Here is a 21,808-nt window from a genome sequence, read left to right on the forward strand (position 1 = left end):
CCTGAGGGCTTCATATGATCAAATGACATATTTTGCAATGTGCAGTTGTATTTTGGGCTTGGTCATTGAATCTTTCAAAAACTAAAGTGATAATGGAACTGCCACCTTTATTTCGAGATGTGACTTGTTCAGGATTCAGACGACCTTCGGCTTAAAACCAACGCCTTGTTCTAACATATTTTTATTTAATTTAAAAGTGGACTGTAAATATGAATTAAAATGAAGATTTACAATATGAATTGTATAGTACGCTGTAATAGATGTCTGATTGTAAAAGTACTGACAAAAGATCACTGGGAAGTGTCTGAGTGGGAGTCTTAGTTGCAAACTGTTTTGCTTGTAGATTTGCTAGAGGGCCCTCTGCACTCCAACTTGCATTCCAGGGGAGGCGATGGCGTAGTGGTGTTATTGCTGGACTAGTAATTCAGAAACCTAGGGTACTTCTCTGGGGACCTGGGTTTGAATCCCACCACAGCAGCTGGTGGAATTTGAATTGAATAAAAATCTTGAATTAGAAGTGCTATGGAACCATTGTCAATTAACTTATCACTATGAAACCATTGTCACTAATGGCAAAATTTGGTGTCTGTCTGGCCTATGTGTGACTCCAGACCCACAGCAATGGAATCTTAAATGGCCTAGCAAGCCAAAAAAGGAATTAAACAGGATAGCCCACCTGGCATTGACCTAGGCACTGGAAATGACAATGGTAATCGCAGCCCTGTTGACCCTGAAAAGACCTCCTTACTAACATCTGGGGACCAAAATTGGGAGAACTGTCTCACAGACTAGCCTGACATAGTCATCCTTATTTATCTGTCCCAGACTCATCGTCACCATCCCTGTGTATGTCCTGTCCCAGGACAGACCCAGCAGAGGTGGTGGCATAGTGGTATGCAGTCACCCTAATGAGCAAGTGGCAGCAGGCCCCTGGATCCAGAGGATGAGGCTCACAGTGCGTAGATGCTTCTCAAGACCGCGGGTATACAGAAGACGCATGTCTTTTCTGCAGATGAGCGAGAGACAGTGTTGTCCACGTTCAGGGATCTGGTGGCTCACATCTGCCATGACTTGACACCATTGGGACTGGGAAGACATCCTTTGCCAGTGGCTCTGAAAGTCTCTTCTGCGCGACTGGCTCTGTCTAGGGCTCCACTAGGGACCTCTGTGGGATCTCAAAATTTCATCCATAAGTGCATACAGATGGTGCCAGATACCCTCTTTGTCAAGGCCCACAATTATGTGAATTTTGCTAGGAATAAAGCTAGTCAAGCAGCCAGATTCCCACAGGGTGCCAATAACTGCAGTCATGTGCTATAAGAGCTTCCGGGTAACCGACAATGCAGTAGATCAACAGGAAACTCTTCCAGTTTCTCACTCAATGCACATCTGGCCTGTAAGCACCAAGATAAAAGCAAAAAAACTGCGGATGCTGGAAATCCAAAACAAAAACAGAATTACCTGGAAAAACTCAGCAGGTCTGGCAGCATCGGCGGAGAAGAAAAGAGTTGATGTTTCGAGTCCTCATGACCCTTTGACAGAACTTGAGTTCGAGTCCAGGAAAGAGCTGAAATATAAGCTGGTTTAAGGTGTGTGTATGGGGGGCGGAGAGATAGAGAGACAGAGAGGTGGAGGGGGTGGTGTGGTTGTAGGGACAAACAAGCAGTGATAGAAGCAGATCATCAAAAGATGTCAACGACAATAGTACAATAGAACACATAGGTGTTAAAGTTAAAGTTGGTGATATTATCTAAACGAATGTGCTAATTAAGAATGGATGGTAGGGCACTCAAGGTATAGCTCTAGTGGGTTTTTTTTTATAATGGAAATAGGTGGGAAAAGGAAAATCTTTATAATTTATTGGAAAAAAAAAAGGAAGGGGGAAACAGAAAGGGGGTGGGGATGGGGGAGGGAGCTCACGACCTAAAGTTGTTGAATTCAATATTCAGTCCGGAAGGCTGTAAAGTCCCTAGTCGGAAGATGAGGTGTTGTTCCTCCAGTTTGTGTTGGGCTTCACTGGAACAATGCAGCAAGCCAAGGACAGACATGTGGGCAAGAGAGCAGGATGGAGTGTTAAAATGGCAAGCGACAGGGAGGTTTGGGTCATTCTTGCGGACAGACCGCAGGTGTTCTGCAAAGCGGTCGCCCAGTTTACGTTTGGTCTCTCCAATGTAGAGGAGACCACATTGGGAGCAACGAATGCAGTAGACTAAGTTGGGGGAAATGCAAGTGAAATGCTGCTTCACTTGAAAGGAGTGTTTGGGTCCTTGGACGGTGAGGAGAGAGGAAGTGAAGGGGCAGGTGTTGCATCTTTTGCGTGGGCATGGGGTTGTGCCATAGGAGGGGGTTGAGGAGTAGGGGGTGATGGAGGAGTGGACCAGGGTGTCCCGGAGGGAGCGATCCCTACAGAATGCCGATAAGGGGGGTGAAGGGAAGATGTGTTTGGTGGTGGCATCATGCTGGAGTTGGCGGAAATGGCGGAGGAGGATCCATTGAATGCGGAGGCTGGTGGGGTGATAAGTGAGGACAAGGAGGACCCTATCATGTTTCTGGGAGGGAGGAGAAGGCGTGAGGGCGGATGCGCGGGAGATGGGCCGGACACGGTTGAGGGCCCTGTCAACGACTGTGGGTGGAAAACCTCGGTTAAGGAAGAAGGAGGACATGTCAGAGGAACTGTTTTTGAATGTAGCATCATCGGAACAGATGCGACGGAGGCGAAGGAACTGAGAGAATGGGATGGAGTCCTTACAGGAAGCGGGGTGTGAGGAGCTGTAGGAGTCGGTGGGTTTGTAATGGATATTGGTGGACAGTCTATCACCAGAGATTGAGACAGAGAGGTCAAGGAAGGGAAGGGAAGTGTCAGAGATGGACCACGTGAAAATGATGGAGGGATGGAGATTGGAAGCAAAATTAATAAATTTTTCCAAGTCCTGACGAGAGCATGAAGCGGCACCGAAGTAATCATCAATGTACCGGAGAAAGAGTTGTGGAAGGGGGCCGGAGTAGGACTGGAACAAGGAATGTTCCACATACCCCATAAAGAGACAGGCATAGCTGGGGCCCATTCGGGTACCCATAGCCACACCTTTTATTTGGAGGAAGTGAGAGGAGTTGAAGGAGAAATTGTTCAGCATGAGAACAAGTTCAGCCAGATGGAGGAGAGTAGTTCTCAATGAAAAGATCGAGAGATCTTTTCGAGATTGGATCGAGAGATCCAATATTCCAATATTCTCCCTCCACCTGGACCCCTCCCTCTGGATTCTTACCTTCTCTCGATCTTTTCATTGAGAACTGTCGGCGCGACATTAGTCGTCTCAATTTCTCTGCTCCTCTCACCCATTCTAACCTGTCTCTCTCTGAACTTACTGCACTCCATTCTCTCAGGTCCAACCCTGACATTGTCATCAAACCCGCTGACAAGGGTGGTGCTGTTGTTGTCTGGCGCACTGACCTCTACCTCGCGGAGGCTGAGCGTCAACTCGCAGACACTTCCTCCTACCTCTCCCTGGACCATGACCCCACCACTGAACATCAAGCCACTGTTTCCAGGACTGTCACTGACCTCATCTCCTCTGGGGATCTCCCTCCCACAGCTTCCAACCTGATAGTCGCCCAACCTCGGACGGCCCGCTTCTATCTCCTACCCAAAATCCACAAACAGAACTGCCCCGGTAGACCGATCGTCTCAGCTTGCTCCTGCCCCACAGAACTCATTTCTCGTTATCTTGACTCCCTTCTCTCTCCCCTTGTCCAGTCCCTTCCCACCTACATCCGTGATTCCTCTGACACCTTACGTCACATCAACAATTTCCAGTTCCCTGGCCCCTACCGCTTCCTCTTCACCATGGACGTCCAATCCCTCTACACCTCCATCCCCCACCAGGATGGTCTGAGGGCCCTCAGCTTCTTCCTCGAACAGAGGCCCGAACAATCCCCATCCACCACTACTCTCCTCCGTCTGGCTGAACTTGTTCTCACGCTGAACAATTTCTCCTTCAACTCCTCTCACTTCCTCCAAATAAAAGGTGTGGCTATGGGTACCCGCATGGGCCCCAGCTATGCCTGTCTCTTTATGGGGTATGTGGAACATTCCTTGTTGCAGTCCTATTCCGGCCCCCTTCCACAACTCTTTCTCCGGTACATCGATGATTACTTCGGTGCCGCTTCATGCTCTCGTCAGGACTTGGAAAAATTTATTAATTTTGCTTCCAATCTCCATCCCTCCATCATTTTCACGTGGTCCATCTCTGATACTTCCCTTCCCTTCCTTGACCTCTCTGTCTCAATCTCTGGTGATAGACTGTCCACCAATATCCATTACAAACCCACCGACTCCCACAGCTATCTCGACTACAGCTCCTCACACCCCGCTTCCTGTAAGGACTCCATCCCATTCTCTCAGTTCCTTCGCCTCCGTCGCATCTGTTCCGATGATGCTACATTCAAAAACAGTTCCTCTGACATGTCCTCCTTCTTCCTTAACCGAGGTTTTCCACCCACGGTCGTTGACAGGGCCCTCAACCGTGTCCAGCCCATCTCCCGCGCATCCGCCCTCATGCCTTCTCCTCCCTCCCAGAAACATGATAGGGTCCCCCTTGTCCTCACTTATCACCCCACCAGCCTCCGCATTCAAAGGATCATCCTCCGCCATTTCCGCCAACTCCAGCATGATGCCACCACCAAACACATCTTCCCTTCACCCCCCTTATCGGCATTCCGTAGGGATCGCTCCCTCCGGGACACCCTGGTCCACTCCTCCATCACCCCCTACTCCTCAACCCCCTCCTATGGCACAACCCCATGCCCACGCAAAAGATGCAACACCTGCCCCTTCACTTCCTCTCTCCTCACCGTCCAAGGACCCAAACACTCCTTTCAAGTGAAGCAACTTTTCACTTGCATTTCCCCCAACTTAGTCTACTGCATTCGTTGCTCCCAATGTGGTCTCCTCTACATTGGAGAGACCAAACGTAAACTGGGCGACCGCTTTGCAGAACACCTGCGGTCTGTCCGCAAGAATGACCCAAACCTCCCTGTCGCTTGCCATTTTAACACTCCACCCTGCTCTCTTGCCCACATGTCTGTCCTTGGCTTGCTGCATTGTTCCAGTGAAGCCCAACGCAAACTGGAGGAACAACACCTCATCCTCCGACTAGGGACTTTACAGCCTTCCGGACTGAATATTGAATTCAACAACTTTAGGTCGTGAGCTCCCTCCCCCATCCCCACCCCCTTTCTGTTTCCCCCTTCCTTTTTTTTTCCAATAAATTATAAAGATTTTCCTTTTCCCACCTATTTCCATTATAAAAAAAACCCCACTAGAGCTATACTTTGAGTGCCCTACCATCCATTCTTAATTAGCACATTCATTTAGATAATATCACCAACTTTAACTTTAACACCTATGTGTTCTATTGTACTATTGTCGTTGACATCTTTTGATGATCTGCTTCTATCACTGCTTGTTTGTCCCTACAACCACACCACCCCCTCCACCTCTCTGTCTCTCTATCTCTCCGCCCCCCATACACACACCTTAAACCAGCTTATATTTCAGCTCTTTCCTGGACTCGAACTCAAGTTCTGTCGAAGGGTCATGAGGACTCGAAACGTCAACTCTTTTCTTCTCCGCCGATGCTGCCAGACCTGCTGAGTTTTTCCAGGTAATTCTGTTTTTGTTCTGTAAGCACCAATGCCTGTCTACCATCATAGCTTTTAATGTAGTTTCCCAGTCTGCCACAGCCATTTTGCCCCTCACACCTTCATAATTTCCTCTGTTTAGATTTAAGAACCTAGCTTCGGATTGAACTACATCAATTTCAAACTTAATATAACATTTCCATCTTGTTATGGTCACTCTTCCCTAGAGGCTCCTTTACAATGAGATTATTAATTAGTCCTTTCTCATTACACAATACTAGATCTAAAATAACCCATCCTCTAGTTGGTTCCTCAACATACTGTTCCTGAAAACCATCTGATATACATTTCAGGAATTCATCCTCCACAGCATTAGTGCTAATTAGGTTTACCCAGTCTAGATGTAGATTGAAATCCCCCATGATTATTTTATTAGTCTTGTTAGATGCACCTCTGATTTCCTGATTTCTACTGTATCCTACATTTCCACTATTGTTTGGTGGCCTATAAATAGCTGCTACCAATGTTTGCTACCCTTTGCTATTTCTTAGCTCCACCCAAACTGACTTCACATCTTGATCTTCTGATCCAAGATCCACTCTCACGAACGTACTGATCTTACCCTTTATTACTAGTGCTACCTCACCTCCTTTTTCCTTTTTAGCCTATTCTTCCTAAATGCAGAATACTCTTGAATATTCAATTCCCAGCCTTGGTCACCCTTCAGTCATGTCTGGGTAAGGAAAGTTAGATAATATCTGTTTACTTCCATTTGTGCCATCAATTCATCTATCTTGTTGCAACTGGTGTGTGCATTCAGATAGAGTGCCTTTAATTCTGTCTTTTTTATTTATCTTCACAACCTCTCTTAAGTTTATGTGCTCTGTCCCTTCCTGCCACATTCATTATCAATTGCCTTATTGCTACCTTGGTCTCTTGCTTTGTCCTCTCTCTTTTAATTTATTAGATCTTCACTCTCTTGATCGTTCACCTACCCCCCCCCCCACTCCCCCCACTATTTAGTTTGAAGCCTTCTCTACCACCCTAGTTTATGTGCCTCATCAGAACATTTCCAGCATGGTTCAAGTGAAGACCATCCCAATAGGACAGCTCTCACTTTCTCCAGAACCGGTGCCAGCATCCCATGAATCAAAGCCTATTTCTCTCATGTCAGTTTCTATAGACAGGAAACAGAAACTGAACTTCTTTACCCTCTCCCCAACTGTCTGTAGGCAGAAGTGTTTTTGAATCATTTTTAAATTAGGCTGAGGTGTGTTTCCCCAAATCTCAGTTTATGTGGTCTAATTTTATAGGTAACATGCAGCAAACTCTTTGATTATCTCAGAAGCTTAGTTTATTTCACATTCGAGCCTGGCGGTGGGATGAGGGGGGGTGGGGCTTGTGATTGGCGGGGGATTGTTCACAACCAGGAAGCACACAGTAAGGTGGAATAGAAAAGAGGGAATTTTCACAGCTCTGGATAACAACAATAAATCAACCACATAAATAAATATTAGTTCATGTGATTTCCAGATTTGGAGAAGTCAAAGTCCAGGGAGTGTTTCCTTCATGGTAGAATTCAGTCCAGATGAGTTCCTAGTTGGAGACAACAACACAACTATCCTTAAAACAAATGAGAATGCAGCATAATGGGATTCTTGTGCTTAGACCACTTGACAGGCAATGATCACAGACTTTTAGAATTAGACAGGCTTTGAGGGGTTGAGAGATGGTGGCCAGCTCCTTGGTCAGCCAAGAGATTTACTAGGAGTTCTTTCTGGTTGATGTTAAATCAGTAGACTGAACTCTGAGGCTAGAAATGTGATATTAAAATGGTTCAAAAGATGAGAAGCATGGTAGCCTATTCATGAGCTAATTACGGCCTCACAAGTCGTTTCTGTGCTTCTGGCCAAAATCCATTGTTTCCCTTAGGAGTTAACACCTTTTCAGATATAACAAGTTTTGATGTCTCTGTCTTTATCATCCTGGCTGAGGGGAGTCAGTAGGTCTGTTTTCTGGTTATAATGTGGCCTTACAATGGGGTGTAAGTATCCATATGGATGAGAGTGAAATGATTTTGTTATTTGTAATGTCTGTTGGAAATTTCCAGATCAGATGGCCAACCTTGAGTTATATGACCTGTAGCAGCCATCTTGTCATTTTGCAAAAGTCCATTTTAAAATAGCAAAAATGAAAATGATATACACAGTTTTGTTTTCTTTTCATGTTTTATTGACATGACACAGTCTTTATGTCACTTCCTTAACTCTCCAGTTTTATTTGATCACCACCAATTTGTTTGGGGTTCGGGTAATAATCCGTTATTATCATTGAAGTTCTGCTTTTTAATTTAGCCCCTAGCTGCTCATACTCTCTACACAGAACCTCTTTCCTAGTCCTTCCTATGTCATTGGCATCTATCTGGACCATGACAACGGATCCTCTCCGTTGAACTGCAAGTTCCCCTCCAGCCCAGAACAGATGTCCCAAGCCCTGGCACTGGACAGGCAACAGGCCTTCATGTTCTTGGCTGCAGGGAACTGTGCCTAACCCCCTAGCTATACTGTCCCCTACTACCACAACATTCCCACTAACTCACTCCGTTTGCATGGCTTCCTGTACCATAATGCCATGGTCAGTTCGTTCATCCACTCTGTAGCCCCCACTTTTGTCCATTCAGGCTGCAAGAAGCTCGAGCCTGTTGGACAATTGCAAGGGCTGAGGCTCCTCCACTTCTACCTTCTCGATCCCCATATCTGCCTCATTCACAGTCAGACCCCCTGTCCCCGACCATGGACCAAATCAGACAATCCTATCCTAATGGATGTGAAAGCTTCCTGGAACAAGCTCTCCAGGTAACTTCCCTCTCCCTGATGTGTAGCACTGTCTGCTGCTTGCCCTCCAGCTCTGGACCAAAGTTCCTCCAGCCACAAACAGTTACTGCAAATGTATTTGCCTGGATCATACAGGTGCCCACGAGCTCCCACATTCTGCAATCGCCATCACCTGCCCTGCCATCTTTATAGCCATACTTAATTAATTAAAATTAACTCAGTAAAATAATTGGGCCTGACTGTGCTTATATTCTTATTATTTTAATCAATGCTCTACTTACCCCAATTAAAATTCTCTGGTTAAAATAAACAGGAAATACTCACTAGCCAGTCTAACAAGTTTTACTACTATTAGTAAACCTTACTACGACTACTACTACTACTAATAAAACCTTACAATTACAAAAATTACCTGAGCTTTGAAAGGTAAATGAGGAAAATACTCACCAAATAATCAACTACCTCTTTTCCTGTGATGTCACACTTTGAATTTTCTCAGAACATGGTCAGTGTGCTCTGCAGCCACAGCTTAGACCGGACTAGGTCACTCTTTTAGGTGCTGCTTTCTGTCTCTGGGTCCTCCCCTCTCCCACAGGGATTTGCCTGAATCAAGGCGTGTTGCTAATCTCTCCTCCACCTCAACAATAAACAGTCTTAAATTAGTCATTAAACAACCAAGAATGCATGTTGTGCTTTTGCCAGGTAGACAAGCTCCTTATGAGTAACATATTGAGCAGTAAAACCGCAGTAAAGGAGGGTGAGTGCATTGCCACCACCATCCTGGCTTTAGCATGGAAACACTCTAGTTCATGGAACAATGATTCCATCAGTTGGAGGTTTGGAGCAAATTCATTTTCTTGCTGTGTGAAACATCCTAGCTTTCATGCACATTGATATTCACAATAGGGTGCTGAAGCTTTGTGATATATGTATTATCTGCATACAAATTGATGTCATGCAACACTGTGCATTTGGAGTGTAGTCTTCAAAGAGGGATAGCAGATAGGAGGTTACTTAACCAGGGCCAAGGCAGAAATATTATGATGGGGGAGAGGGTAGAATATTGGGGAAGCTTAACCAAGGTGGGATGGCCAGTGAGAAAGAGGAGTGGGATAGAGGCCGTAAATTTGCAGGTGAGCCAGGATGTAACTGATGCAGATTTAGCACGTGAGAGGAGGAAGAGAATATGGTATAATGAGAAGCTAGAGAGTGGAGTGAGAAGCTTGCAGGAGTGGGGAGGGAGGATAATCAAAGGTATAGACAAGTAGATAAAAACAAAAAAACTGCGGATGCTGGAAATCCAAAACAAAAACAGAATTACCTGGAAAAACTCAGCAGGTCTGGCAGCATCGGCAGAGAAGAAAAGAGTTGACGTTTCGAGTCCTCATGACCCTTCGACAGAACTTGAGTTCGAGTCCAAGAAAGAGTTGAAATATAAGCTGGTTTAAGGTGTGTGGGGGGGGGGTGCGAGAGAGAAAGAGCCCCCCCCCCCACTCACCTTAAACCAGCTTATATTTCAACTCTTTCTTGGACTCGAACTCAAGTTCTGTCAAAGGGTCATGAGGACTCGAAACGTCAACTCTTTTCTTCTCCGCCGATGCTGCCAGACCTGCTGAGTTTTTCCAGGTAATTCTGTTTTTGTTTTGAATTTCCAGCATCCGCAGTTTTTTTGTTTTTATCTCTGTGTTTAATTGACTGCCACTGCTCTTCAAGAAATGCCTACCTCCTTGAAGAAGTTCTGTTCTTCTCTGCTACAAGATTTCCATACCTCTTTTTTGCCTTGCTCACCTTCATTGCTTTCCATTTCCCTCCTGGTGTTTGACAAGGTCCTCTCTCTCTCTCTCCACCCCCCCCCCACACACCTTAAACCAGCTTATATTTCAACTCTTTCTTGGACTCAAACTCAAGTTCTGTTGAAGGGTCATGAGGACTCGAAACATCAATTCTTTTCTTCTCCGCCGATGCTGCCAGACCTGCTGAGTTTTTCCAGGTAATTCTGTTTTTGTATAGACAAGTAGGTTGGTTGGGGGGGATCCATTGGAAGCAGGGGCATGAATCGATTAAAGAGGCTGAGGAGAGAGGAGATGTGGGAGAGAGGATTAAAATGGGAGCAAACAGAGAGAGAGAGAAGGGCAGAGTTAAAAATAAAGATGCTGAATTCACGAATTTGAAGCATTGTTACACATGGTGAGGAGAAACAGCAGCACTATATTAATTACATTTTTTTTAAAAATTGTGGCGGTAGAACAAAATAAATCAAAGATTTTGGCAAGAAATGTAACAAAATTAATTAAATTAGTGGGGTGCGAGCTTAACTTGGCAGCTAGCATCTCACTTGATTGGAGAGCAAGGCAAAGATGCATAAATAAACAAAAGGTTTAACACAGAACATGATGAGGCCATTGGTCAAAACATTGGCAGGAGTGCATGCCATTACTGCAACAAAATTTTCTCCCTCCCCCTCCGCCCAACATTCCCAGTCAAGTATGAAGAGTTTGGCCAACACATTTTATTAAAAGCACTGCTACTTTATAAAGGCCACCAGTTAACCTTTTCACTTTTGTGAAGTATAGGAAGACAAAGATAAATAGACTTCAGAAAAGTTAGCAGAGAAACAGGGTGTGGAGACAAGGTTGACATAGCTCATTCATGGACCATTTTGACAGCTGTTTTCTTTTTCTTTAATCTGCCACATCCTGCCACATATTCTCTTGTATAAATATCTACAGGCAGAGACTGTATGTGACCCATTGCCCTATTAACAGCGTAGCTCTACTCTTCATTTGAACTTGCGATTATCTTGATAAAGAGCTCAGCACACGGGTCACTATCTACTTTGGAATGTCTAGACTCCAGAGAGCTCTGTTATTTTATATAAATACAGATTTATGGATGGCTGTGAATGACTAAAAAGGCTGTAATTTAATCAAACTGGGATGATGTTGTAAACCATGAGAGTGAAAGTCGAGTATTTTATGGACATCATCTGATCCCCTCGATTAAATTTATAGCCTTTTACTTACACTCTTATTCATCATTTTTTATAATCAAAATATCATACTAGTAATAAAATGAAAGCCCTGCTAATTACATCAGGTGAAGATTAAGGGGCTATTGTTGTCAGTGAAAAATTATACTCTTGCGTGAATCACAAGCGTAGATACATATCTGGTTCCAAGTTGGAATAGAAAATTTTAGGTGGCGGCTCTGGTATCTATTTTACACTAACACAAGGTAATGTACTCTTTTTTTAATTTCACTATTTGTAATGAAGCAAGGGCTATATTTCCCTCTCTTTAATTTTGTGAGAAAGTAGACATGAGTATAAAGTGGCGAATATGACACTTTGTGAACGAGTAAATGATTCCTCATTTCGCCAGCAGACCGCCTCTTTAGATATCCTTAGCAAAATTGTGTTGTGAACTTCAACATGCTTGTGCTTTAGTTTGTTGATCTGGCTGAATGATTTTTGTGCAAAGCAGCATAAGAAATTATATTTGGCATGTCTTTGTACAGCTGTTTACAAATGCATATCTCAGTGAAGCAGATTGTCACAGTGCAGAGGATGCACTGTCTCCTTTCCCCCAACAAATATTGCAAGAGTTGCCAAACACGTTTCAGACAATGGCCCACTATTGGGGAACATTTCAAAAAGGAAGTGGTTGAAAGGAAGTGATGAGTATAATGTTGATCCCAAGGCTGTTTTCTGGGCATGGCTGCATTCTTGGGGATCAGTTTCAAGCTGACAATTGAGCAAACAAACCACTGAACCCTAGTGTATACAATGCAGCCATGTGCCAACTTAAAACTATGGGCAGAATCATCCCAGATTTGCACTAAGTGCGGCAATGGTGGATTTTTATGCCTTATCATCCACTTCCTGCCTTGTTAATTATACAGCCACCGGAAATATGCTGTCTCACTGGGGGCAGCCTCTGAATCACCTGCCATGCTGTTACCTCACTGTTTCCTCACTCTGGACAACATATCTAAATTGCAGCTGTGCACATGGTTCTCAATGCTTGCAGACCATGACTGCTCCAGTAAGACATGGCTCTGAAAGCCGAGAGGAGTTCAGTGACCTGTCAATGGCTTGCCTTTTGGAGGCCCGTTGTGATGTCCTCCACCCTGGCTCTGGCCGGAAGTCCAGCAGTCTCACCATTCCGGCTTGGGAGGTGGTGGCAATGGTGGTCAATGCAATGCTGCACAGAAGAGGTTGGCCATCCAATGCAGATAGAGGATGAATGATCTCACCCGTGCTGCCAGGGTAAGGCAGCCATCTCATCACTCTAAACTCACACACTCAAGCCCATCACACATTCACTGGCATCTCACTGCTAAGGGGCATCACCACTCTCTCTCACACACACTCTCACATCTCCATCTGGCTTGATCTCCACTGGAGACTGCCTCCTCAGCCCTCACCACCTTGAGGCCACTTGCACAGATCAACATGTGCCTTCACACACACACCCATGAAATACCCACCTTCCCCAGTGAGCCCTCGCCCTGCAGCCTCTTCCCTTGCCTGAGGTCACTTCTCCCCTTTCCTCAAGCAACCCCTAGCCCTGCAGCTGTTGAAAAGCCATCCCCACTTTACGGCTGGTCTGTTAGGTAAAGGCCTGCATGTGAGTCTCCCTAAAACTGATGTGGTGCTGCCTGTGGAGCCAGTACCTGATGACTGCAGGTGCTACCCGAAGCAAGGTAAGCAAACAAACCTCAATCCCAAGTGAAGTGCAGCTCTTTCCAGGTGCACGTCGCTTATGTACAGTTGTGAAACACGTTGGCATTGCTTAAACAGGAGCAGTGTATGCACCAGTGAACACAGGCGCGATGGCTGAATGGCATTTGGTGCGATTTAGAATGTGGATGATTTTTAAGGATTTGGACGCATTACCAATTGAATTGGTAAGAGGATGCACTTTATTGTTTGCATGGCAGGTATAATATCACGACAACTGTTTACATTTCTGATTGACTATTCCCAATCAATCACTGGACAGAAGAACGTGTTTTGTCTTTGTTTGACTTTTTTCTTAGATAAGCAAGTACCATAGACTTCCTCAGCCAGCATTCATGACCACTCACACAAGCTAGATGTTTCCTTGACCAGGTGGATGTTTGGCTTCACCAAGTAGCATTCACATCCACTTGCACACACTTCTGATTCTGTACCTGAATGTTCACAATCTTCCTCCTTTTAATGCAACAAAATGCTGATCCTCTGACTCAGTGGCCTGAACTTTAGGTTCAGGATCCCAATGCCAATGCAGGGTTGTTTTCCACGTTGGGAACCGAGAAGTGGTCATGTGGGATCCTTGAGACTTTTGAGGTTGGTATGACACTAAGGTTGCAATCTGTCTGGTTCAGCCTCAGACAATTGTCGAGGGGGGGTGAAATTGAGTCAGTGACCGGTGATCAGATTTTGCTTTGATGCTGAATGATGGGCATGATTAGTTGCTGTCCTGTTTCAACCTCATCTAATGAGTCAAATCTCTTTAATTCAGTTAAAAGCAAAATACTGCGGATGCTGGAAATCTGAACCAAAAACAAAAATTGTTGGGAAAAATTCAGCAGGTCTGACAGCATCGGTAGAGAGACAGAGTTAATGTTTCGAGTACGTATGACTCTTCTTCAGAACTCTTTAATTCAGTATTATGCTGAGCATTCGGCCTCCTTCCCCTTTGTATTCAACCCTTTATTTACTTAGGCACCTGAATCACACCAAATTGTACTCTTTTCCTTTGTGCCATGTCCTGTCTTCTTACTCCTCTCCCTATCTTTGATGACTCTCTTAACGATGACATTTAAAAATCAGCTTGAGCATAGAATTCCATGTCAGCTTGTAGTTATCCTGCTTTCACTCCTTGGCAACAGTCTATGAATTACTTTCTTATACTAAACTGATGTTCCTATGCCAGACACATACCCAATGGCTGAATAATAGGTCTCCAAAAACGTTTTGCATCCGGCTTTACATGGATTGTAGGCAATGAGCAGAACAGGGGTTAGGAGGAGAGTGTGATTAGACAGAGCTTGAAATATGGTATACAGTGCTGAAAGATCATACTGGAGTGCATAAGTAGAAAGAAATGGAAATGAAAAACCTTGAGAAAAACATTAAGATACGTATAATGAGAAGTGTCCTTTGAAGCAAACTAGTGGTGTGTTGCATAAATATATTAACGGTACGATAAGAATATTTAAGAGTGTATCCTCGAGTACTATTTTTATATATGCAGTTGAGTATATGACAGAAGCATCCTAGGATACTTTTATTGAGGTTGATTCTGCTCATACTGCTGAACAAAAACTGCATTCCCTCTTCGATTTGTTATCAGCAATTACTATGCAAAACCAAACAAAAACCTGCCAGGTAGAGGCAAAAATAAAGTCAGGGTGACAGTTAACAAGAATTCTTAAACATCTCCGAGACAAGTCTTCAAAATGTATCCGAGATATGTGCATTTGAGTTTTCTTGTTCCTTTGAGACCCCATAAAATTCAGCTAACAATAGTATTTTTTTGCTGCAGAGATCTCTTCAATGGGAGAGCAGTTTTAACGAGAGAAAATTATGTTTGTTTGGGTGTTGTTGTTGGTTGAAGGCCTCAACAAATGAAACTGAAAGGGTCACCTCCTTTTATTAAAGGCTGCTTCACAACCCTTTCTCTCTGATGATCCAAATTGCGTGATAAAATAGATCCTTAAATATCCTTGTATGTTGTGTGCATGGTGCAGTTCTGATGACAATGGCGCAAGACTATTCTATTGTCACCTTCCTTCAAATATCAAGACTGACATGAAGAATACTATCAAATCCCAACAGAATTTCTGAGAGTATGAATTTGACAGGACTTAGTACAAAATTGGTGTCAGTGTGGTCAAAATCGGTTTAATCAAATCTATTAATAAAGATATCATTTGATGAAACAAAAGCATGACTTTAATGGGATCTGTGTCACTCAGCGTGTGTATGCTAAATGTCTGCATAGCTAAATCCCCTTTTTATTAAGGCCCTTACGCATTCATCATGATTACAGTGACCTTGTACTCCTGTCTGTTTGTTCTGTAATTGCACAAGATATCGCCTGTCATTTCATACCCATGTGGATTAATTTACAGGAAATATTAAGTCAGCTTCAGCAAGTCACAAGTTGTTTATGAATTTTGGGAAAAGTCCGCAGTTGATAAGTGGTCCAAGTAAAACTGAAAAAGTTGTCATAGATTTTACAGTGGTTATTTGCTCTCATAGTTTGATGGTAACAACTCCACATCTATCGTTGACGTAGTGCCTTGCGACTGCAACAAACTTGCAGAGTATAGTAACTCATTGAGGCTCTTCCTTATACAAATGATAGGCAGTATAATAATTCAGTCACGGCTTGGACAATCCAAATTGGAGATGACAAGGCGTTGTAACTTCAAGTAATTGTCTGCTATCTTGCTCATGCTACTTCATCAGAGCTGCCATTTTCAATGCATCTGCCCACCACCCTCCGCATAACAGACATGGGATATTGAAAAATATGATGTACATTCATCTTCTGTCTCTGTCACTTCAGACGATGTGGGACCAATAGATTAGAAATGCACAGAAGGACCCCCAACAATTTCACAAGTTTAAGAAATAATCTTTGCGCCTACCGAGACTGAGAGAGTTTTATTTCAATCCGGAGTAAAATTTGACCTTTTTTCTGTTTTGTTTTTGTTTTCACTGCCTCTGGGTCCAAAGTGACCTGCTTCTGTGTCTCCGTCACTGCTCCGTTGAACCATTCCACCAGAGATTACATGGAACTGGCCCAGGAATGAGATTCATTCTGCTTTTAATTTGAATCCCCTCCCCCCACACCCATCTCCTCCACCACCATCCCCCATCCCCCCCAACCCCCCAAACACCCCCACCAACTCCCATGGATAAACTCAGTTTCTCTTTAGCGTGACACAGCTGAAATTAGTAACTCAGGTCGTTGGGGATTGTGGCCGCCTGTCAACGGACCCTTGCTTTGTGACCTGATATCCGGTGCTGTCAATAAATTTTGAAATAAATGTGAAACGCCTGCCAGTGCAATTTGAGGCTAGGGTTAAAGCAATTATGATACAACAGGAATCTGATCGTCTCCTCTGCAGCACACTGTAGCTCTACAGTGGAGCTCAAAGTCTTTTAGGGGACAATTACATTAATAAATTCAGCAACAGCTGTGAAAACATATGGTTTAGTGACTCTGTGCCCATGTTAATTATATGTAAATAGGAATTTAATAACAAGCAATTAACATGTGAATTCTCCAGTTTGGGGATTTTACCCGTTATTTCTTGCTGTAAGGTTAAATTAGTTCCAGCAGGTTTTACTTAGTACATCAAAAGCAGATACAGCAAAGCTGCTAATCTTCTGAGCAGAGAGTATAACCATTTCTTCTTTCCAAAAGACAGCGTGAAATTACAATGCTCTTACCTTTATTGCTATAAATATTTTAGCATATTGTTTAGCCAGATACTCTCTATTGTATGTGAGTGACTGATGCTTTCCAAAGGGGATGAGCTTTGCTGCAGCTGTGTCAAGCAAGCAGCACTTTCTCCACTGTCATTTCTCTCAATCCATTAAAGGAAGAAAAGTTACTTCTCAGATTTGTGTCAAACTTCTGATTTTTTTCTTTTTCTGAACATCTTGTTTCGCCATCCTGGTTTTGGCGCAGTAGAGTAATAATGAAGTAGCATGTTTTGTTTCAGCATTGGTCTATAAGGAAAAGCAGGTTTGTGCCCATTTATTCCTGGCACAGTCAATTAGCCAGCCTCTGCTGAGCTATCATGGGGAGGCAGAGTGTAGGAGGCCAGGCGTTTCTCCCTCCACCATAATGATACTGGTACAATTAGCAGCCTGGCACCTGGGGACCATTATGCACTGATGTAGCTGCTGGAGATAAGTAGCTGGCATGTCAGAAGATCGTCCTTATGCTGTATTAATTATGTAACTAGTTTGAAGCAAGCCTGAGTTGCACTGTTTTATGAAGTATTGTTCACAAGTAGAGACTGAAGAAGTAATGACTTTGCTGAGCGTGCTGTGAATAAGAGAAATCACATGGTGGTGTCAGAAGTACTCAGAGCTGCTGACTGAAATGGCTGTAAAAAGATCATCACTGCATAACAAGTACAACTTCTAATTGTAACTTCGTGCAGAACAGACATTTAAGCAAAGGAAGAGAAATTCTAAACTGGCTATGTTGCAGAGAAAGAAGAAATAAAATACTTTTTAGCACTCTGACATCCTTAGGGTTTCCCAAAGCACTTTAAAAGTGGAGACTTGGATTTATATAACACCATTCATAAAGGCAGCGGGCAGAGCTTTCAGATCGGTGGGCGGGCGCAATCGGCGAGTCCAGAAGCGGCTGGGGAACAGACCGCTGACCATGGTCAGCCCCCAACCGCAATTTCTCAGCAGCTGGCCAACTAACGGCCAGCCAGCCTGAAAGGCGCGCCAAAATGCTCAGTGCTGCCTGAGTGGTGGTGGGTGCTGATGTAAGCACGGGCACGGGCAAGAGCGGAATGAAAGCTCCCTGAAGGTATAGAGAGCTGCCTCAGGGAATTGAAGGCTTCAAATGTATTAAATTAACATTTAAAATCAGAACAAAAATGTCCAGGCATCACAAACAGTCACCTGGATTTTTAAAATTTAATAATGGAGACCTCATCCCACCCTTGGCTGAGGTTTCATGAAAAATGCAAAGGCTGCCTGGCCGATTTGCCCGTCCGCCAACCTTGAGATTGGACGGACCACGAAAAATCGGGGACAATTACAACTTTAATGGGCTTAATTGCCCTCTTAACTGTTAGTGGGTGCGCTTCCAACTTTTGCGCGTGTAATTGCTGCTGGGCAGGAAACATGGCGGCTTGTTTGCACACAGTAACATCTGACAAACAGCAAGAGATGGTGATTGAATAATCTGATCCATGATCTTGGTTGAGGGATAATATTGCCCAGGACGTAGGGAGGATGCCCCTGCTCCTTTTGAAATAGTGCTACAGGATGTTTTAGGTCCGCCTGAGAGAACAGATAGGGCCTTGGTTTAACAACTCATCTGAAAGACAACATATCCAGCAGTGCTGCACTGTGTCAGTGCAGATTATGTGCTCATGTCTCTGGAGTGGACTTGGACCCACAATCTTTTGCTTCTCACTAACACTGTGAGTGCTACCAGCTGAACCATGGTTGAAGCCTTGGTTTGTAACCAATTGATTATCTTTGGATTGTAGTCACAGTTAAGTGGGTTGGCATGGTAAGAAATTTGCATTCAGCAAAATCCCCCAAACAGCAAATTAATGAATGACAAAATAATTTGCTCTGGGTGGTTTTGATTGAGAGATTTATTGATTGTCCAGGACATAAGAAAGGGCCTCTCACTTTTCTTCAAATAATCTCTGTCCATTTGAGCTGACAGATAATGAATTTAATGCCTTTTCAGAAAGTTGGCGCTCCCAACACCCTCTCTGAAATGTAGCATACATTATTTACTTATAGGTTGCGAAGACCTAAAGAGTTGAAATCCTGCTTAGTGTGTTTGGTGTTGTGTTTAATATTAATGTAGAGACATGTTGCATGATTAAAAAGAAAATTTGGGAGGCAATGGAGGAGTTTGTGAATTTCCATCAACCAATGGAGAATGGGATTCACATGTAGTATTCTTTGAGAGTTAGGAATTTAATTCAAATAATTAAGGCTGGGGAAATTGCTTAATCAGTATTTAATGACATTAAACTTTGCAGAGATTTCTGATTTTCTGGATTACAGAAGCTCCCCAACTTGTAATCATGTTAGGAGTCAAGGGGAAGCAGAGAGAGCTAGACCTCAAAATTAAAAAATCTGCCAATCTGATTAGAGCAGCAAACTCAAGTATAATAGACCCATAATTATTGAACTGTCCATACCTAAACTAAACTACCAGGCATGAAGCAGAAGCCCAAGCTGATCTGAAGGTGGAAAGATTGACTGCAAGACGTATGTGAGGGGAAAAAAAAATCCTGAGGTCCAGCATTTTTGTTACCAGAATTCAACAGCCGCACAGCAAGTTGTGTTTTAAAGATTTATTTTGCAGCCAAGCGAAGGCGCAATAAAACCAGAAAAAATGACTGCGTCTCAGAGGCAGATGAATACAATAATAGACAGTACATTTTGGGGTTTTATATGAGATATTCTTCTCTGGTTCAGCATCCCAGACAATTCCCAGAAAAGTCCTGACTGCCCATGAACAAGAATCTTTTCTTGCCTGTTATCTAGGGAGTTAATAGTAAGACAAGGATTGGGGGGAACCCCCTCCCCCCCCATCACTGTATTTCAGCTCTGAGTTATTCCTTCACATATCTATCTTCACTTCAGAAGGTCAAACAATAAACAATCTGCAACACCATGGCTTAAACTGCAAACTGCCAAATATATTGGGCAGAATTTAATAGCCCCTACTGATGGGGTTACAGGTGGGAGGATGTCAAAATTATCTGGGTGGCCTTCTCTCTGCCTATCCACCCACCCCTGACTTGACCGCAATTTTATGGGGAGGGCAGGGTGGTAGATGAGGCTGGGGTGGCAATAAATAGCCCTTTTAAGGGCCGCTTCCCATCTGGCCACAATTTTGAGACAGGCAAGAAGAGGTCAGGGCTATGGGGCCACCGAGTGGAGGGGAAGCCCAGCAGCCCACCTTGCATATTGGCCTCTGGTGGTAAAGTGGGGGTTGGAGGGAGCGCCTCCTTCACTGGCCCCCTTTACAGATGGACTGCCCCTCCCACCCGGGTGCTCCCTCCCTGTCTGGCTTTGCCACCCACCTCCCTCTCAGTCTGAAATTGCAGTGTGGAGAACAGCATGGAGTTTACAGAGATATAGGCACAGCAAGAAAACAGAAGAGCATTGAGTGATGGAAGAGGGAGGGGGGGACTTTAAGTCACTGAAAATTGACACACAGCTTCAATATTCAGCTGACCAGCTATGTGATCCAGCTTGTTTGAAAATTAAGTTACCCAGGCCAGGATTTTTCCTGTGGCGGGTGGGGACGGGCATGGAGCCATTCACCACCTGCAATTGGCTCTGCGCTGCCATTTTACGCAGGTGGGCCAGTTAAGGCCCACCCTGCGTAATACATGGCTGGTAGCGCTACCTGTGTGGGCAGGGGGACAAGGGAGAGTTGGGTCCGGCACTCTTCCACGAAAGAGCGCAGAAATCTTCCTGAGGCAGCTCCATGCTTCAGGAAGATTGAATAGATATTAAAATAATTGAATGAATGATTCAAAAATTTATTTAATCAGATCCCCTCATGTGACTGTGTGGCATGAGTTGCGATATGTTTTTATATTTACGGAAATGTATTTATTTATTTAATAAAAGCTTCAAGAAACCTCATCCCGCATGTGGATGAGGTTTCCTGAAAAACGCTAAGGCTTGTTTGGGCTTTTCGCCTGCCTGTCGACCTTAAGGTTGGACGGGCAGCGTTAATAATGACAACAATTGCTTTCTTAGTGGCCTTGTTGGGCCGTATACATTTCGGCGGCGCACAGCCAACTCCCGTGCGTGCCTGCCGAGCGAAATGTCGCGATGGCGCGCAATGACATCGGAATTCATCACACGCCATTTTACACATCAGCATGTGGGGCCTGCCCCCACACACCAATGGAAAAATCCTGCCCCAAATATACCTATAATGTTTTTGAGTCTTAGCACGTCTTGATTTTCAAAAGATCTAGAGCCAGCGGTTTGAAGGTCAGGGGGCACGTATAATCCAACAGGTGATCTTTCTGCTGCCTACCAGCCCACCACCGAACTGTCTGAAATTTTGGCCAGGATTTTCCTCCACCTGCGGTGGGTCATCATTGGCAGGATTAGAAAATTTGGATAGCTGTTGAATTTTAATGGCTCTCCCAATTTTCCCGCGATGATGCCTGCTGGTATAGGGGCCAGAAAATCCCACCCTTTATGTGGGACAAGGGTTGGGGTGGTGTTGTATGGGCCTCATCCTGCCACTGTATTTTACCCATGGCATGGGTAAGCCATCCATAGGAAGCCAGCAGCTTTGGTTGCCCAGGCTGGTGTGGGGCAGGGTGGGTGTTGAGGACCTCTTTAGGGGCTCCCTCGGCCCATCAGAGGCATGCCCCCAATCCCCCATTCACCTCCCAGCGTCCCCAGTCACCCTCTTCGTCAATTAGTTGGCAGCTGGCACCCCTTTCTCAGGGGGAAATCTCACCCTAAGGCTCTAATGCTGCTCCCAGCATTAAATTGTTGTGGGATAACCGCTGGGATCATGGACAGGTTAATCCCTCAGCCCCGACATTTTGGCCAGTGTGGCAGGGGTCATGAT

This window comes from Carcharodon carcharias, chromosome 8 (genome assembly GCF_017639515.1).
Source record: "Carcharodon carcharias isolate sCarCar2 chromosome 8, sCarCar2.pri, whole genome shotgun sequence".
NCBI lineage: Eukaryota > Metazoa > Chordata > Chondrichthyes > Lamniformes > Lamnidae > Carcharodon > Carcharodon carcharias.